This window comes from Prionailurus viverrinus, chromosome D1 (assembly GCF_022837055.1).
Source record: "Prionailurus viverrinus isolate Anna chromosome D1, UM_Priviv_1.0, whole genome shotgun sequence".
In the NCBI taxonomy this organism is placed as follows: domain Eukaryota; kingdom Metazoa; phylum Chordata; class Mammalia; order Carnivora; family Felidae; genus Prionailurus; species Prionailurus viverrinus.
In genome coordinates this window covers 105706885-105722318 of record NC_062570.1, presented here as the reverse complement: position 1 = coordinate 105722318, position 15434 = coordinate 105706885, and the positions used below count along the sequence as shown (strand labels likewise).

The 15434-nt window shown below is 48.4% G+C and overlaps 1 protein-coding gene across 6 annotated transcripts in view; it reads right to left on the bottom strand.

The window, feature by feature from the left end:
* KMT5B (lysine methyltransferase 5B) overlaps window positions 1-15215 on the bottom strand; it is a 57377-nt gene extending 42162 nt beyond the window's left edge. Inside the window, exon 1 of one of the 6 annotated variants that reach the window (XM_047877129.1) lies at window positions 14761-15215. The gene's annotated coding sequence lies outside the window, so the exon portion shown is untranslated. Of the gene's footprint in view, window positions 1-12514; window positions 12777-13884; window positions 14064-14477; window positions 14664-14760 lie in introns of those variants that run through there. The other 5 variants (XM_047877125.1, XM_047877131.1, XM_047877126.1 and 2 more) reach the window with 5 other exon arrangements.
* Between the last annotated feature and the right edge of the window lie 219 nt (window positions 15216-15434).

Genomic DNA, 15434 nt, shown 5'->3' with positions numbered 1-15434 from the left:
CTCTCTCTCTGCTCCACCCCCCTGCCCCCACTCACGTTGTCTCTGTCTCTCTCAAAAATAAATAAACATAAAAAAGAATTTACAAAGAAGTTTATAAAGAAAAAAAAAGAGGAAACTTCCTATGATAATACCACTAAGGTAAGAGGCACACCACACATTTCAAATCACCAACAGCATTCCCTACCTTTGGGGGAATGAGATGAACATAAAAAAATTTACCCTCCAAATGTTTACAGCAAATCTATTTATAATTGGAAAAAAAATAAAAAACCCAACCAAACAAAAAACCCAATACTTAAAAAATTTTCAAAGCGAAGCAGAGTTGTTTCACAGAAAATGTGCTTGGTTCACATCAAGTGCCTGCACGGTTCCAGCAGTGACAGAGCATCAACAAACGTCAATGTCCTTCTCTCCTTCCACTGTCCCTTTACGGGCACACAAGGGGTTATGGACTGTTGAGTGACTTCTGACTTAACTGCTCATGCTCAATTTGAAAACTCTGTTCCAATCCTTTCCTACTCGAATGTCTTAAACACAAACCAGAATTTTAAAAACTGTCGGTAAAATGAAAACAATGACTCTGAATAAATCAAGAATTTTAATATAATTCCTGTGACACCATCAGGAATTTTCTAACCAGGTGAGCCTGGGTGACTCAGTCGGTTGAGCATCTGACTCTTGATTTGGGCTCAGGTCATGATCTCAGTTCGTGAGATCAGTCCCCAAGTCGGGGTCTGTTCTGGCAGCATGGAGCCTGCTTGGGATCCTCTGTCTCCCTCTCTCTCTGCCCCTCCCACACTCATTCATGGTCCGTCTCTCTCTGTCTCTCTGAAAATAAACATTAAAAAAAAAAAAAAAAAAAAAAAGAGGGGCGCCTGGATGGCTCAGTCGGTTAAGCGTCCGACTTCGGCTCAGGTCACGATCTCGCGGTCCGTGAGTTCGAGCCTCGCGTCGGGCTCTGTGCTGACTGCTCAGAGCCTGGAACCCGTTTCAGATTCTGTGTCTTCCTCTCTCTCTGACCCTCCCCCGTTCATGCTCTGTCTCTCTCTGTCTCAAAAATAAATAAACGTTTAAAAAAAAATTAAAAAAAAATTCTCTAACCAGACTACATGTTGAACTTGTCTCAGACAGTTTATCTTAGAGAAATTATCCAATGGTAAAGAAACAAGTCCCATGTGGTTGAGAAGGTAGCACACGTTTTTAAGGTTTATCTTTATTATTTACTTTGAAAGAGAGAGAGTGCTAGCAGGGGAGAGGGGCAGAAGAGAGAGGGAGAGAGAATCTTAATCTTAAGCAGGCTCCATGCTCAGTGTGGAGTCTGATGTGGGGCTCAATCCCACAATTGTGAGATCATGACCCAAGCTGAAATCAAGTCTGACGCTTAATCAACTGAGCCACCCAAGCACCCCTGCACACATTTTTAAAAAGCAGATTTAAAAAAAAAAAAAAAAAAAAGCCTGCCAGAGGACTTTTCAAAAACTTCACTGAGAAAAAACAGAGCAAACAATTTTCAAGTGATTCAGCTACAATATCCTAAGAAAACAATCCGAAACACCAAATAGCTAACAGAATTATCTCCGGAGAATGAGATCACAAGCAATTTTTTTGTTACGCGGTACATCTTTCACAAGGTTCAACTTCTCAAAATGAGCATGTATTACTTTTATAATAAAAATTTGAACACAGAGATATTAAAAGGAAAATGAGACAGACATCACAAAAATCCTTCTGCATCATTTTTATGTACGTCGTCAAAGCCAATTTCTAAAATCTTAATTATAGCAATTCAAACATCAGGGAAGTCTAACACGTCACTGAAATACTTCCACAAGTTTCTGACGCCTCTGCTTAGAGACCGTGATATTCCAGTACCACAGTCGCAGCCTCCCTGGAGCTTTATTGTTAAAATAAGCACAAGGAAGACAAACACAAAAGCATAAAAATGAAAGAAAGCACCGTCCAGAGAGAAAACAGCCCCCCCCCCCCCAAAGAACAAAAGTGTCGTTTCCCTCCCCCCCCCCCCCCCCCCGGGGCCAGCAGTGACTGCACAGGCTAGGGTCAGTGCAACCCACCAGTGAAGTAAAAATCCAATTTCCCTTCTGGGGCCTCACATGTCCAACCTCCGTGCAATAGCAGAAACACAAGTAGTATCTGGAAATTGTTAAGAACTACCAGTAACACAACTTGCCTTGCTGATCCCCAAAAGGTCCTGCATGGTGCGGCCCTGCCCCTCTCCCCGCGCTCCAGCCGGACCTCCAGACACAGCCCGGGGCCTCATCCCTCTAGCGTGCTAGGCGTGTACACGGGCTCTGTACCTGGGATGCGGTCAAGCTGCCCATCAGTCTCCCCACCCCCAGTCCTCCGTCCCACAGGCTGCCTTCTTAGAAGCTTTCTCTTTCAACTGTCCTCGCTTCTTCGTGTAATTACTTGACGACACCTGGCTTTCCCACTGCAGCGGATGCCAGCTAAGGTGCACTCTGGGGTCACTGGCACCTAGCACAAGGCTCAACAAACCACAGGTCGGTCCGTTCCAATCACATCTCCCTTTTTAGGCCCAAACCTGACTGCTACATACAGGCCAACTGGTGATCAGTACTTTCTTTTGAATCTAAAGTTACAAAAGGACTCCACCATGATGTATCAAAGAATTGCAAATCTGTCTTTATCAAATTATGCCAAATCCATCTGTAATCAATAGATATCCAAGGTCCCACGGAATTCTAAAATAATAATTCATACTATCAGAAGAATAGAAGAAGCCCCCGCAAAGCTATCAGAATCACGTGTGATCAATATCCCACGTTACAACACGCTAAGCCTAGAATACATTCTGACAAGACAGTTAAGCACTCGAGAAAACTGTCGTGAATTTATGATCAGACTTGTAACCTTACAACTTGCTCTTCTAAATACTGTCAGAAAGAAGTGTCATTTGCGAAGTCAGACGAGTAAGTATCATTTCTTCTTTTTCCCCAGGTTTTGTAGAGTCAAAGCGATCAAGCGTTTTGCTTCAGCCAACTTAACAGCATCCCCAGGCAGCCTCAGGTGGTAAAGGCCCTTCTGATGCGGCAAGAGATGGCACCAGACTGGGAGCAATTTCCCACAATGCATCGTAATGCTCCACTCACCCCCTTTCAGGATAAAATGATGGCCAGAGACAGGATCATGAATCATGCTGAAATGGTAGTGCTAACTGCTACAAAGGAGACTATAGCAGGCTGGAAAACGGTCCCCAAAGATATCGGGTCCTAATCTGGAGCCTGTGAATGTTTATAAAGCAAAGGTTCTTTGGAGAGGCGGTTAAGTTATGGGTTCTGAAACGAAACAGGTTATCTGAGTGGGCTCTCAATGCTATCACAAGCGACCCTACAAGAGGGCAGCAGAGGGAGATTTGACAGGAGAGGCAAAGACGCACAAGCTAGGGGAGGCAAGGAACAGACTTCTGTCCCACAGCCTCCAGGGGGAGCCATACCACGCCTTGATTTTGGCCCTGTGAAACAGCCGGGCGAACTTCTGGCCTCCCCAGCGGAGAATACACTGCTGCTGTCTTAACACACCAGATTTGTGGCAGTTTGTTACAGCAGCCACAAGAAACTAATACAGAGACCGTGACAAAGTAAACCAAAGGAAAAATGCTTTAACAGTTACCAGACCCCCAAAACACATAAAATTGCAACGTATCACAGGAAAAACTTATAAACACCTTTAAAAAGTTGTTTTAGGGGTGCCTGGGTGGCTCAGTCGGTTAAGCGGCCGACTTCGGCTCAGGTCATGATCTCACGGTCCGTGGGTTCGAGCCCCGCGTCAGGCTCTGTGCTGACAGCTCAGAACCTGGAGCCTGTTTCAGATTCTGTGTCTCCCTCTCTCTGACCCTCCCCCATTCATGCTCTGTCTCTCTCTGTCTCAAAAATAAATAAGCATTAAAAAAAAAAAAAAAAATTAAAAAAAAAATGTTGTTTTAAATATACTTTTAAAAACGGTTATTATGGGGCACCTGGGTGACTCAGTCGGTTAGGCGTCCAACTTCGGCTCAGGTCACGATCTCGCGGTCCGTGGGTTTGAGCCCCGCGTCGGGCTCTGTGCTGACGGCTCAGAAGCTGGAGCCTGTTTCGTGTTCTGTGTCTCCCTCTCTCTCTGACCCTCCCCCATTCATACTCTGTCTCTCTCTGTCTCAAAAATAAATAAACGTTAGAAAAAATGTTTTTAAATAAAAAAATAAAAACGGTTATTTCCCCCTTCAACTGCCATTATAAATCATGGCTACAGAGAGAGAGATACAGATTTTGAAGATAAAGCTAACATCTCAATCACACATTTTGCTGAGGCACTGTGCTTTAACCCCAGATAACCAAGACCTTCCGTAGAAGTGTTACGATTGCACATTTGTTTATATTCATGTAAACATTTTACAATAAAAACGAAAGTTAAAACCCAGAGAGGAGATTTTTCATTTAGCAGAACATCTGAAACAGCAAAACATGCACTCCTGGTAAGTCCACGAGCAGACATCACAACACTCAAACCCACTTATTCGGCCACTGATCTGCGACTGAGTGTGTAATCAACCCGTCTCTAATGGTTGTAGCATGAAATGTACTGATTCATCAGTCTTCATTTATCCACATCCGATATGGATCACAACAAAGGATTCGTGTCTCCAACTGTCTCAGTAGCATTTCCAAAATAAAGGTGTTAGCTGATGCGGTTGTCGGGAGAAATTCCCCAGAAACAAAACAAAACAACCTGCTTCCCCATCTCTCCACATCTGACCCATCTGCTTACCTAGTAGAGCCTATAAATAAAATCAAGGATGCTTCCTTTGTTACTCTTCCCTGGGACCCAAACAGCATTTTACTTTTCTATAAACAGATGCCACCTAGTGTCAAAAGTCCGTAAGTACAGCCAATAATTCCTCAGAAGATAGGAGGTAAGTAGAACAAAGAACAATCCACCCATTCTCACAGGGCAAAGACAAGGGTGACGAAAAACTTCCAAAAGGTGACTCTTGGGCCAGGTCTTAAAGGCCAAGACTAAGTCTGCAAGGGGCAGAGCACAGACGGTGCAGGATGTGGCTCTCGACGGATGGGGGTCAACGCACCTACGTTCCGCTCCGGCCCCATTCATTACCCTCCAGCAGTACAGCCACGGACAGGTCATTCAACCTCACAAATGCCTCATGAGTACAACGAAAACAGGGCCTACCTCCCTGGTTCGGCACAGGATTTAACAAGCAGAAATTGCTAATAAAATAAAGATCTCCAACTGTCCCCTCTTTTCAGGCAACAAACACGGAAACAGAGGGTCAGACAGGTTGCTGCACTGTTCACAAAACTTAAAACAATCAAGCAAATGGGGCACCTGGGTGGCTCAGTCGGTTAAACATCTGACTCTTGGTTTCGGCCCAGGTCATGATCTCACGGTTTGGGAGTTTGAGCCCCGCGCTGGGCTCCGTGCTAACAGCACTGGGCCTGCTTGGTATTCTCTCTCTCAACTAAATAAACTTAAAAAAAAAAAAAAAAAAAAAAAAAAACCAAGCAGAAATTTGCCCTCCATCCCTTATCTCAGAGTTATGACTCTCTCAAGAAAAATATCGTATCACCATACCCACTAAAAGAAATACAAATTTTCAAGAGAATAAAAAAATACCAGATTTATGCTACAGAACAGAGACCAGCCTTGCTTGTCGTACTGCTCCGGAAGAGAAGGAATGTGACTCTGGCAACAATGTATGATTACAAATCATACCAAACTACACCTTCACACGTCAACAACCAGAGGGACTACAGATTTTGTTACAGTGGAATCCCGCTTGTGTGTTTCTGGTGAAACATTTTTTCCTTACTGCAACTCCACTTTCTTTTTCAAGATTTTAAGTAATCTCTACCCCAACGTGGGGCTTGAACTCACAACCCCGAAATGAAGAAGTCAAGTGCTCCTCCGACTCAGCCAGCCAGGCACCCCACTGTAACTCCACTTTAAAAAAAAAAAAAAATACTCCCTTCACTCATTACCATTTAATTCTCACATCCTGTGAAATAGGAACTTCTTTTTTGGGGGGGTTATACAGAGGAAAGGTTGCAGAATTTGTCCAACTGTACTCCGTAAAGTATCCTAGTGGTAAAATGCACGTGACTGGAGGCAGAGAGGAAATTAAATCAACAAGACCAGTGGACAGCAGAGAAAAAGCTCTGGTGTTTCACATGGAAGGTTGGCAAGACTTGGTAACAAATCAGACACCGGTGGTGAGGACCAGAAAGGAATTTAAGACAGCTCAGAAGTCTCTAGCTGGGGAGACTGCAAGACTGCCATTAACTGAATTAGGGACTAAGGACGGAACAGGTTTATAGGAAAGATGAGAAAGCTTAAATGTGCTAAATTTGAGAAGGGGGTCACAACCCAAGTGAAGTGCTCATAAGACATCATAATTCAGGAGAAAAGTGGGGGCTGTTAAGACGGTCACGTTAACAAAAGGACTTTACAGGTTCCCAAGCATTTCAACATTCTCTCAATTCAAAGAATCACAGAACTTCAGAGCTTTTTGCCTTGGACTGAAAGAAACAGGCTCAGGAGATAAATTCCCTGCCCAAAATAATTCACTTCTGACAAGATCATATGCTACCAACACATGAAGCCAAAGGAAAAAAAACCTGGAGTTTTATCATGGGCAGTTAAATGGAAGGAAAGGAAGAGGGAAGAGAGAAGAAATACAACGGGCAAGAGGCACACACTGGGAGAGAAACGGGGGTCTTGCAAAGCAGCACCCGCTTAGTTTGGGGATAAATGCAGTTAGGGGCCTGGCACATCGTCCAACACACAGCTAAGTAAACGTCTGCTCAAGACACGAGCGAAGAAAAGAACGCGGCAGGGGTGGCCTGGCAGTCCCCGCCACGACAGAGAGCCCTCCCAGCCCTCTTTTCCAGGCACCACTTTCACAAGATTGCTCTTACCAGCATCGGAGAACCGTGCTGGCACCTGTATGCCCATGTCACTTACGCCCGCCACAGCCCCTTTCCACGTGCTTGTTAACACTGAATAGAAACGTTGCTTCTGCAACGTGCACTCTCCATACAGTTAAAGTATCAAACATGCACAATGACACACACAACACCCCCGCTACAATCCCCATTTCACAAATGAGAGCAGGCCCTAGAGAATCAGAAACAAGTTAAGCCAAGGCTGGGTTACGAGCCCGTACACTCTCGACACTATGAAGGAAGCGGTACAATCCTGATGCAGACAAAATCTTAAACATACTCGGCCCCGTATTTGAAGAGTAAGAACCTAGAACAAAAGAGGCACGGTTCCTAATTTCATGGAACTCAGAGGATAGTGTGGAAAGAGAAACAACCCAGTAAGTATGAAACCACAAATTCCAGGAAGAGCCTTAAAGGGAACAAATAGGATGTTGGGAAAGAGAATAATGTGGGAACAGACTTGACATTGGATAATCAGGGAAAATAAAGAGCACATATATAGAAAAAAAATCACCTTTTTTTTGGGGGGGGGGGTGTCAAAAACACTCCTGGTACCTATTTACATGTAAGCACCAAATATTTTCTGAGGCAACTGGCTCTGTCTAAATCCTCTTGGACCCTGAGTGAGGTTTGTTTTTCTCTTCTGAAGGGCAGAGAGGTCTCCACATGGCCTCTCTAGCCCCAGACTCCACTGGTTCACTAGCTGAAGGATCAGGCCCCCCTTTACTCCTCAGTGGGGAGAACTTCATCTTCCTAAGAGTAGGTTGGTTTTCTTGCTAAAGATACATATCGCTCCACGTCATGCAATTTCATAAGCATTTCCTTGAAAATAAAAATACTCCTCAGAGATCATTACGCTGTTATCAGTTACTGCACCCTTGTTCTACAAATCAGACAGACAAAACGAATCATTCTGCAGAGGCAGAATCCACCATTTATCAAGAACCTACTGGGAGCCATCAGGCGGGCACTGTTCGTGGTGCTGGAATACTGGTTGTGTCCGTGGAACGCTAGAGGGCGCATGTGAGCTTCAGCTTTTAGAACATCGGGCATGGTTAACAGGGTGGGAGACCATGCGAATCCAAAGGGAAGCCCGTGAAAATTGGGTATCTGAAGAAGAGGGCAGAAAGGTGCAGTAGCGGAAAGAGGGATGACCCTTCCCTGAAGGGGCCTTCTGCCTGCGGGGCAATCCCAATGCCATCAAGGAAATTCTGCTGGGCAGGAGTTCTGATAAAGATGCTCAAGTTAAAACACAGGTGCCTGTTTCACCCTAACACATGACAGGGTTCACCGGCATGGCAATCCTTTGAGGCAGGGGAGACGGATACTGACACTACAAATGAGATGGCTGAAGCTCAGAGACAAAGTTGCTTTCCTGAGGTCAAATTGCTATTTGATGGTAAGGCTGGCTCTAAAACCCTAGTGTTTGAACTGACGTCTGGGGTTTACTCCAATACTTGAGCCACATGTGCATCACCCATAAATAAAGAGGCTTATCACTAGGGAATGCTCCCTTACGTCTGTTTGCTTTTTCTTCTGTGTACTATTGTAACAGAAATCAAAGACATCTTGTAGAGATGCGACTCACAAATAGGAGCCGTGCAGAAGTAGAAGCCATCAAGCTTTTGGAGCCACTGATAAGCTCTAGTCTCTCAATTCTAAAACCCAACTGACTGTAAGCTACAGATCAATTCAATAACATTTCAAAAAAAAAAAAAGGAAAAACTACATAGGATATATAGATGAACTATGTCTTACCAATTAGAGATATAAGAAAAAAAAATTTTTTTAAGTAGACTTCATGCCCAGCATGGGTTCCGCCCTGAGATCAAGACCCGAGCTGAGGTCAAGAGTCGGACACTCAACCGACTGAGCCACCCAGGTGCTTGGGAGATGTCAAAATATTAAAATAGCTCTTAGAAGTTAAGAACATAGGATAGCAATTAAATGTAAAAGATAAAATGTAATTTAGAATTGTAAGGGATCTCGAGATTAAAGTTCAGTTGACAAAGCTGAGGCTTGGCCCAATGTCTTATATAAGTAATGACAGAGCAGACTGAAACATAGGTACTGGTTCTTACTCCAATGGTCCTTCATCCAGCTCCAGAATTATATGTAATGTAGTCATAATTGCACACAACGCTAGAAGACTGTGTAGTGTCTGAGTCTGTCTCTCACACACATCCGACAGCCCAAAATCTGGCTGGCACCGGCGGGAGCCAGAGGCAGTAAGTGGCCAAACTGGTTCTAGGAACCCTTTAGCATGACGGATGCAAAACTGTGAAGCAAACCATAATTTAGAGCAAAACATAATTGAGAGCATCAATGACTACAGAAATTAGTGACTTTTTTTCTTCCTCTTGTGAGAATGTTTTAGAATGCAAATGGTTCCTGGTTCCATCACCAACTATATATATAAAAATAATATATCCACTCTAACTCACTGCCTCCAAGCAATATGGGTGTCAAAAGTTGTTGTTGTTGTTGTTTTTTAATTTTTTTTTCAACATTTTTATTTATTTTGGGGACAGAGAGAGACAGAGCATGAACGGGGGAGGGGCAGAGAGAGAGGGAGACACAGAATCGGAAACAGGCTCCAGGCTCCGAGCCATCAGCCCAGAGCCCGACGCGGGGCTCGAACTCACGGACCGCGAGATCGTGACCTGGCTGAAGTCGGACGCTCAACCGACTGCGCCACCCAGGCGCCCCTCAAAAGTTGTTTTAAGCTAACGCTAGACATTAATGCAGCTTTACAAAAATAAGGTTATGAGTCTTTTCTGTATGGATGGATTCTCCCCATGGCATTCCTTTAAAACAGTAAAAATCAGGGCACCTGGGTGGCTCAGTCAGTTAAATGTCTGACTCTTGGTTTTGGCTCATGTCATGATCTCACAGTTTGTGAGTCGAGCCTCCACTGGGCTCTGTGCTGTCAGCACAGAGCCTGCCCGGGATTCTCTTTGTCTGTCTGTCTCTCTGCCCCTCCCCCACTCATGTATGCACATGCAGTCTCTCTCAAAATAAACTTAAAAAAAATGAAAATACAGTAAAACCTTGGTTTGCAAGCATAATTCGTTCAGGAAACACGCTTGCAGTCCGAAGCACTTGTGTATCAAAGCGAACTTCAAGAGCCACTGGCTCATTTGGGATCATGTGACATCTGGCATCGCATACCCACTCATACTGCAAGACACTGCTCATTTATCAAGTTGAAATTTATTCGAAATGTTTGCTTGTCTTGCAGAACACTTCCAGAACAAGTTACTTGCAATCCAAGGTTTTACTAAAATCCTGTCATGCAGTTAAATGAAGGTATATGTTACGAAAATGGGGGAATATGTCTGTTGATCAAAATAGATTTGTAAGTGATAAGTACTTTCTTCCATTTGACTCGGAAAAGAGAAACTCAGATCACATTAATAAATACAGGGTTAGATATTGGTCAGGAATGACCTTTCCTCTCAGCCAAGACTTCTATACTCTAGGAAATACCAAATTAGGGGGAAGAAAAGGGATTGCAATAATAACTAAAGTCAAAACAGATCTGTAGAATCTGGGGGGCGGGGGGGGGGGGAAGGGACGATGTAGAGTTGGTAGGAAGATTTGAAAGAAAGGTGTTAAACTTTCCCTCATTAAAAATCCTTTAGGGGCACCTGGGTGGCTCAGTTGGTTAAGCGTTCAACTCTTGATTTGGGCTCAGGTAGTGACCTCATGGTTTGTGGGACCAAGCCCCGTGTCAGGCTCTTCACTTGGAATTCTCTTTCTCGCCCTCTCTGCCCCTCCCCCACTCTCACACACATGCACACCCACTCACTCCGAAAACAAATACACATAAAAAAAATCCCGGGCACCTGGGCGGCTCAGTTGGTTAAGTATCCGACTTTGGCTAAAGTCATGATCTCACTGTTCATGGGTTTGAGACCCATGTCAGGCTCTGTGCTGATAGCTCGGAACCTGGAGCCTACTTGGGTGTGTGTGTGTGTGTGTGTGTGTGTGTGTGTGTGTGTGTGTGTGTGTGTGTGTGTGTCTGCCCCTCCCCAGCGCCACACGCACACTTTCTCTCTCAAAAATAAATAAAACATTAAAAAAAAGTTTTTTTTGAATCCTTTAGACAGAGGCACCTGGCTGGCTCAGTCAGTAGAGCTTCCCACTCTTGATCTGGGGGCCATAAGTTTAAGGTCCACATCGGGTGTAGAGATCACTTAAATAAATTTAAAAGTCTTTTTTGTTGTCGTTTTATTTATTTTTGAGAGAGAGAGAGAGAGAGAGAGAGAGAGAGAGAGAGAGAAACAGGGTACAAATGGAAGAGGGGCTGAGAGAGAGGGAGACACAGAATCTGAAGCAGGCTCCAGGCTCTGAGCCATCAGCACAGAGCCCAATGCGGGGCTTGAACCCACAAAACGTGAGATCATGACCTGAGCTGAAGTCAGATGCTTAACTGATTGAGCCACCCAGGCGCCTCCACTTAAATTAAAAAAAAAAAAAAAATCTTTTTTAAGGAAAACCCTTTAGACAATGCCCTAGGGTACTCACTCCCTACTGTTTGCTAGGACCCCTTCCTTGTACAGCTCGTTCAATGGAACTCAGGCATCAATTAAAACTTCAAGGCTTAAGTCCCATTTCAAACTTAAGAGCTCCAAATATAAAGTTGTTTTATGAGTTCAAAGTTGGCAGTCTACCCAAGAAATTACTCTTCAAATCACTGTGTTCTAATGCTTAGAACACCCTAATGATTGCAATTTAAAGTGCATTAGCTAGTTTTAATTTTATCTTGTAATAATGTGGGCTTGTGCTTCTTACAGCAATTAAAACCATTTCCTACATCAAGACAGGCCAGTAAAATAAGCTTTTTCCCCCCAAAATAAAAACTAAGAATCAGACTGAAAAATTAAGTTACATCCTATAAAGAAAATGTCTTTCTATTGCATACAGCTGTATCTGAGATAAAACTACCCCAAGCTCTCTCCCTGTTTATTCAGTGTATCTATGTGACCAACACTGTGCCAGAGTGGAGCAGAGACACACGGTCCGCTGCGTGGAAAACTCAAAAATTACCGTGTCCTAGAGCTAACACAGAACACGGTCCTGTAAATTTTGCTCCATGGAGAAGGATTTTGGTGAGCGGAGAGGAAATAAAGCTCACGTACGGTAGGCAAGAATGTAAAATAACGTAATCCACATGGTTTACCCAAAAGAATTTGCTCATAAGCCACAGGAAGGCCACTCCTGCGGACAGGGGAGCTGTTCACAGGCTACACAGGTCTTTGCAACACAAACGGGCCACATGCTCGCTCACCTTATCTTACGTAGAGAAAAATCAGATTCAACCCCAGATTTGTATGACCCAAGGGGAAAATGACACGCCAGCACCCCCCACCCACAAAACACTATGCTTGGACACGCCAACAACCTGTGACCACTTCTTCACGTCGTGCTCTGCCCTACCCCCCCAACCCTCCTCCACCTCCCCCCAGGATACCCACTGGTATCCGGTTCAAGTACGCAAAGCAGTTCGGTGGGTCTGAGAAGACAGGTGAACATACCGGTAAGAGAGAACTTAGAAGTGACTTTTGAAAGAATCTGGTTTCGAAGTTCACGGGTACAAAATTGAGTCCTCCACTCATCTTCTCTTGAAGACTAAGTATCCACAATATTCCTTTCACTCTCAAACTAAGTTGCTTTGTTAAGGACAATGTTTTCAAGCAACATCAGAACTGACATCTTTCAAAAACTAAATACAAGCTACCAACCTCAGTAACTTGGAGACTAATAAATTCACTTTCATCAAATGCCTCCCCCAGGCAGAGGAAATAAATAATAACCCCACAAGTTCACAAGAAAGCTGAAGGGACAGGCAAGTAACCAAATACAATACCAAGTAACAATTCCTCAGGGAGCTCAGAGGAAGTGTGCGGCCTCCGGAGCCGGCCGTCCCTGGTCCCTGCACCGTCCAGGGACGTAAGCAGGTCCCTCCAGCAGGTAACACTCTCACGGGGCCTTTCTGAAGGATGGGGGGCCGGGGGGAGGGGGCTAGGAAGGCCGGGCAGGATGTGACCAAAAGATGCCAGGCATGGGAAGCTCGTGGCGCTAGAGCCTTGGAAAGGGAGAGCAGAATGTAGAATGTTTAGAGATTAAAAATTGGAAAACGGGCCTGAGTTCCCCCACATGCTGGGATTAAAGCGTTTGTGGACTTTACTCTTGGAATCCACGGCGTCCCGACAGCGACGGGGACACACCTACGCTGCAAGTGGCTGAACGTTCCGCTACAAGACAAACGTGTACCTACAGCAAGCAAGTAACTCTTCAGCTACGTTTTCCAACACGTACGAGTTGCCGGCGGTTACTTCCCGCAAAGATGTCCCCCCCACTCTGGGCCCTTTTCAAAGTATTTATGCTTTCACTATGAATCTTCAAAAGTTACAGGCGTGTCCTCCATAGCAAAGACTTCAGGGAAAAAGTCTCGGCTGGCAACTGCTTCCACTGATGATCCCGCGCAGCCGTCTTCGGACCTGGAAGCCCACGTTCAACTGTACTTTCGCACAGCTGAAAGCAGCTCAAGTCCAAAAAAAGTCCCGACGAAGCATCCCAGTCACGACCGACCGACCCATCTGCCGCTACTCTACACAAGACCTCGCCGCGGGACTCCGTGTCACCTGGCGACTTCCTAACCACCACCTTCAAAGAACACGTGTCCACCTCCCTAGCAAATCCTAGCTTCCCCCCTCGACGGGTCGGAAGTGACAGCTCCAGAGCGGGGTCAGAGGAGCCCAAAGAGAGAGCGAGCCAGAATATTCCTCCGGGTCCAACGTGCTTCCACACCATTCCCGCAAGCTGGGTCCCGCTGTCACCTTGAAAACACGTCCCCCCCCCCTCCCCGCCCCTCGCGGGTGGGAGCGACGCCGATACCCATCACCTGTGGGTTTGCAGAAGGACAACCGACACTCTGCGAGGACGGCCGGGGCCCGAGGGGGCCCGAGGCCGGCGCCGCCGTCGGCGGAGGAACGGGGAGGGGTGGGGGACGCGCCCCGGAGGAGCCCTGAATCGAGGCTCGAGCCCAAACAAAAACAACCCGAAGTGGAGCGCGGCAGAGGTAGCAGATTGGGCGAGCCCGATCACGGCTGCCCATTGGAGAAGAGGGAAAACAGAGTCCCCCAATCGCGAGCGGCGGGGCTGCTCCCCTCGTGCGGCCGCGGGCCGCCCCGGCGCTGCCCGGCCCCGCGCTGCCCGGCGGCCGCTACCGCTCCCTTCCGGCGGCGGCGCCCACTGCAGGGCCCGCGCCCCCGCCCGCCGCCGCCGCCGCCGCCGCCGCCGGCCGGCCGGCCGCCCAGCTGCCTCCACTGCCGCCGCCGCGCCCCTCCCCCGGCCGCCCCCCCCGCCCCGCGCCCCGGCCCCCGGCCCCCGCCCGGCCCGGCGCCCCCGCTCCCGCCGGCCCGCCCCCAGCCCGCCGCCGTCGCCGCCGCCCGGCGCCCCCGCACGCCCGCGCCGCGCCTGCCCCCCCCCGCTCACCGCCGGGCGCTGCCCGCTCCTCCTCGGGGCGCGTCGCGGCCCCGCGGCCCGGCCGCCGCGCTGGGGGGGATCCGCGCTGCCGGGCGGCACTTTCCCGGCCCCCCAGAAAATTAATCACCAAAATATAATTCCCGAGAAAAATGGAGAGTAAAATCCAAGATGGCGGCGCCTGCCGCCGCAGCACCGTCCGCTCCATCCGCTGCCGGGAAATAAGTCCCAGCCGCGGCCGGAGCCCCCCGCCCCCACCGCGCCGCGCCCCCGCGTCCCCCGCGCCCGGCCTCACCTCGCCTCTCGCGCGGCCGCGGCGCCCCAGAGGCCGCCTCCGCCGGGGGTCCGCGTCCCGGGTCCTGGCGCCGCGCGCGCCGCCGCCGGTGTCCGGGCGCCTTCACCTCATAGCCCCGGAGCCTCGCCTCTCGCGCCGCAGACGCGTCGCCGCCCCCGGTGAGCCGTCCGGACGCCGCCCGGGAACGGTGGAAGGACACGGAAAGGAGTGCCCTCGGCCGGGCGGAGGGACACCACGCCGGCTCGCGCCACCCCTGCCGCCTCTGTTGCTTTTACGGGCCTCGCGGGGGGGGGTGGGGGAGGCGGAGAAACACGGGCAGGAAACGAGTTCCTCGCTGGGTGCTCCCGGCGGCGGAGGGACAAAAAGCGAATTTTGAGGGAGCCCAGCCGAGTCGTCCCCTCGCTTCGCCCGCGGCGGAGGGATCCGCGCTGAGGGTCGGCAGGGATCCCTCCGCCCCTCGCTGCCCTTTAAATCGCGGCTGGAGGCGGCGTCGCCGCGCGCCCCTCGGGCGCCACCCTGGCTCCGGGCTGCGTCGCGCGCCCTCGTCCCCTGCGAGGCCTGTGCGCCCGTACCCCCGTGCGGGCCCTCGGCGCCGCTGCACCCGCCGGGGAACAGCTCCTGAGCCCGGACGGGGGGGCAGCGCCGAGGGACGGGCGGACGGACGGACGGACGGA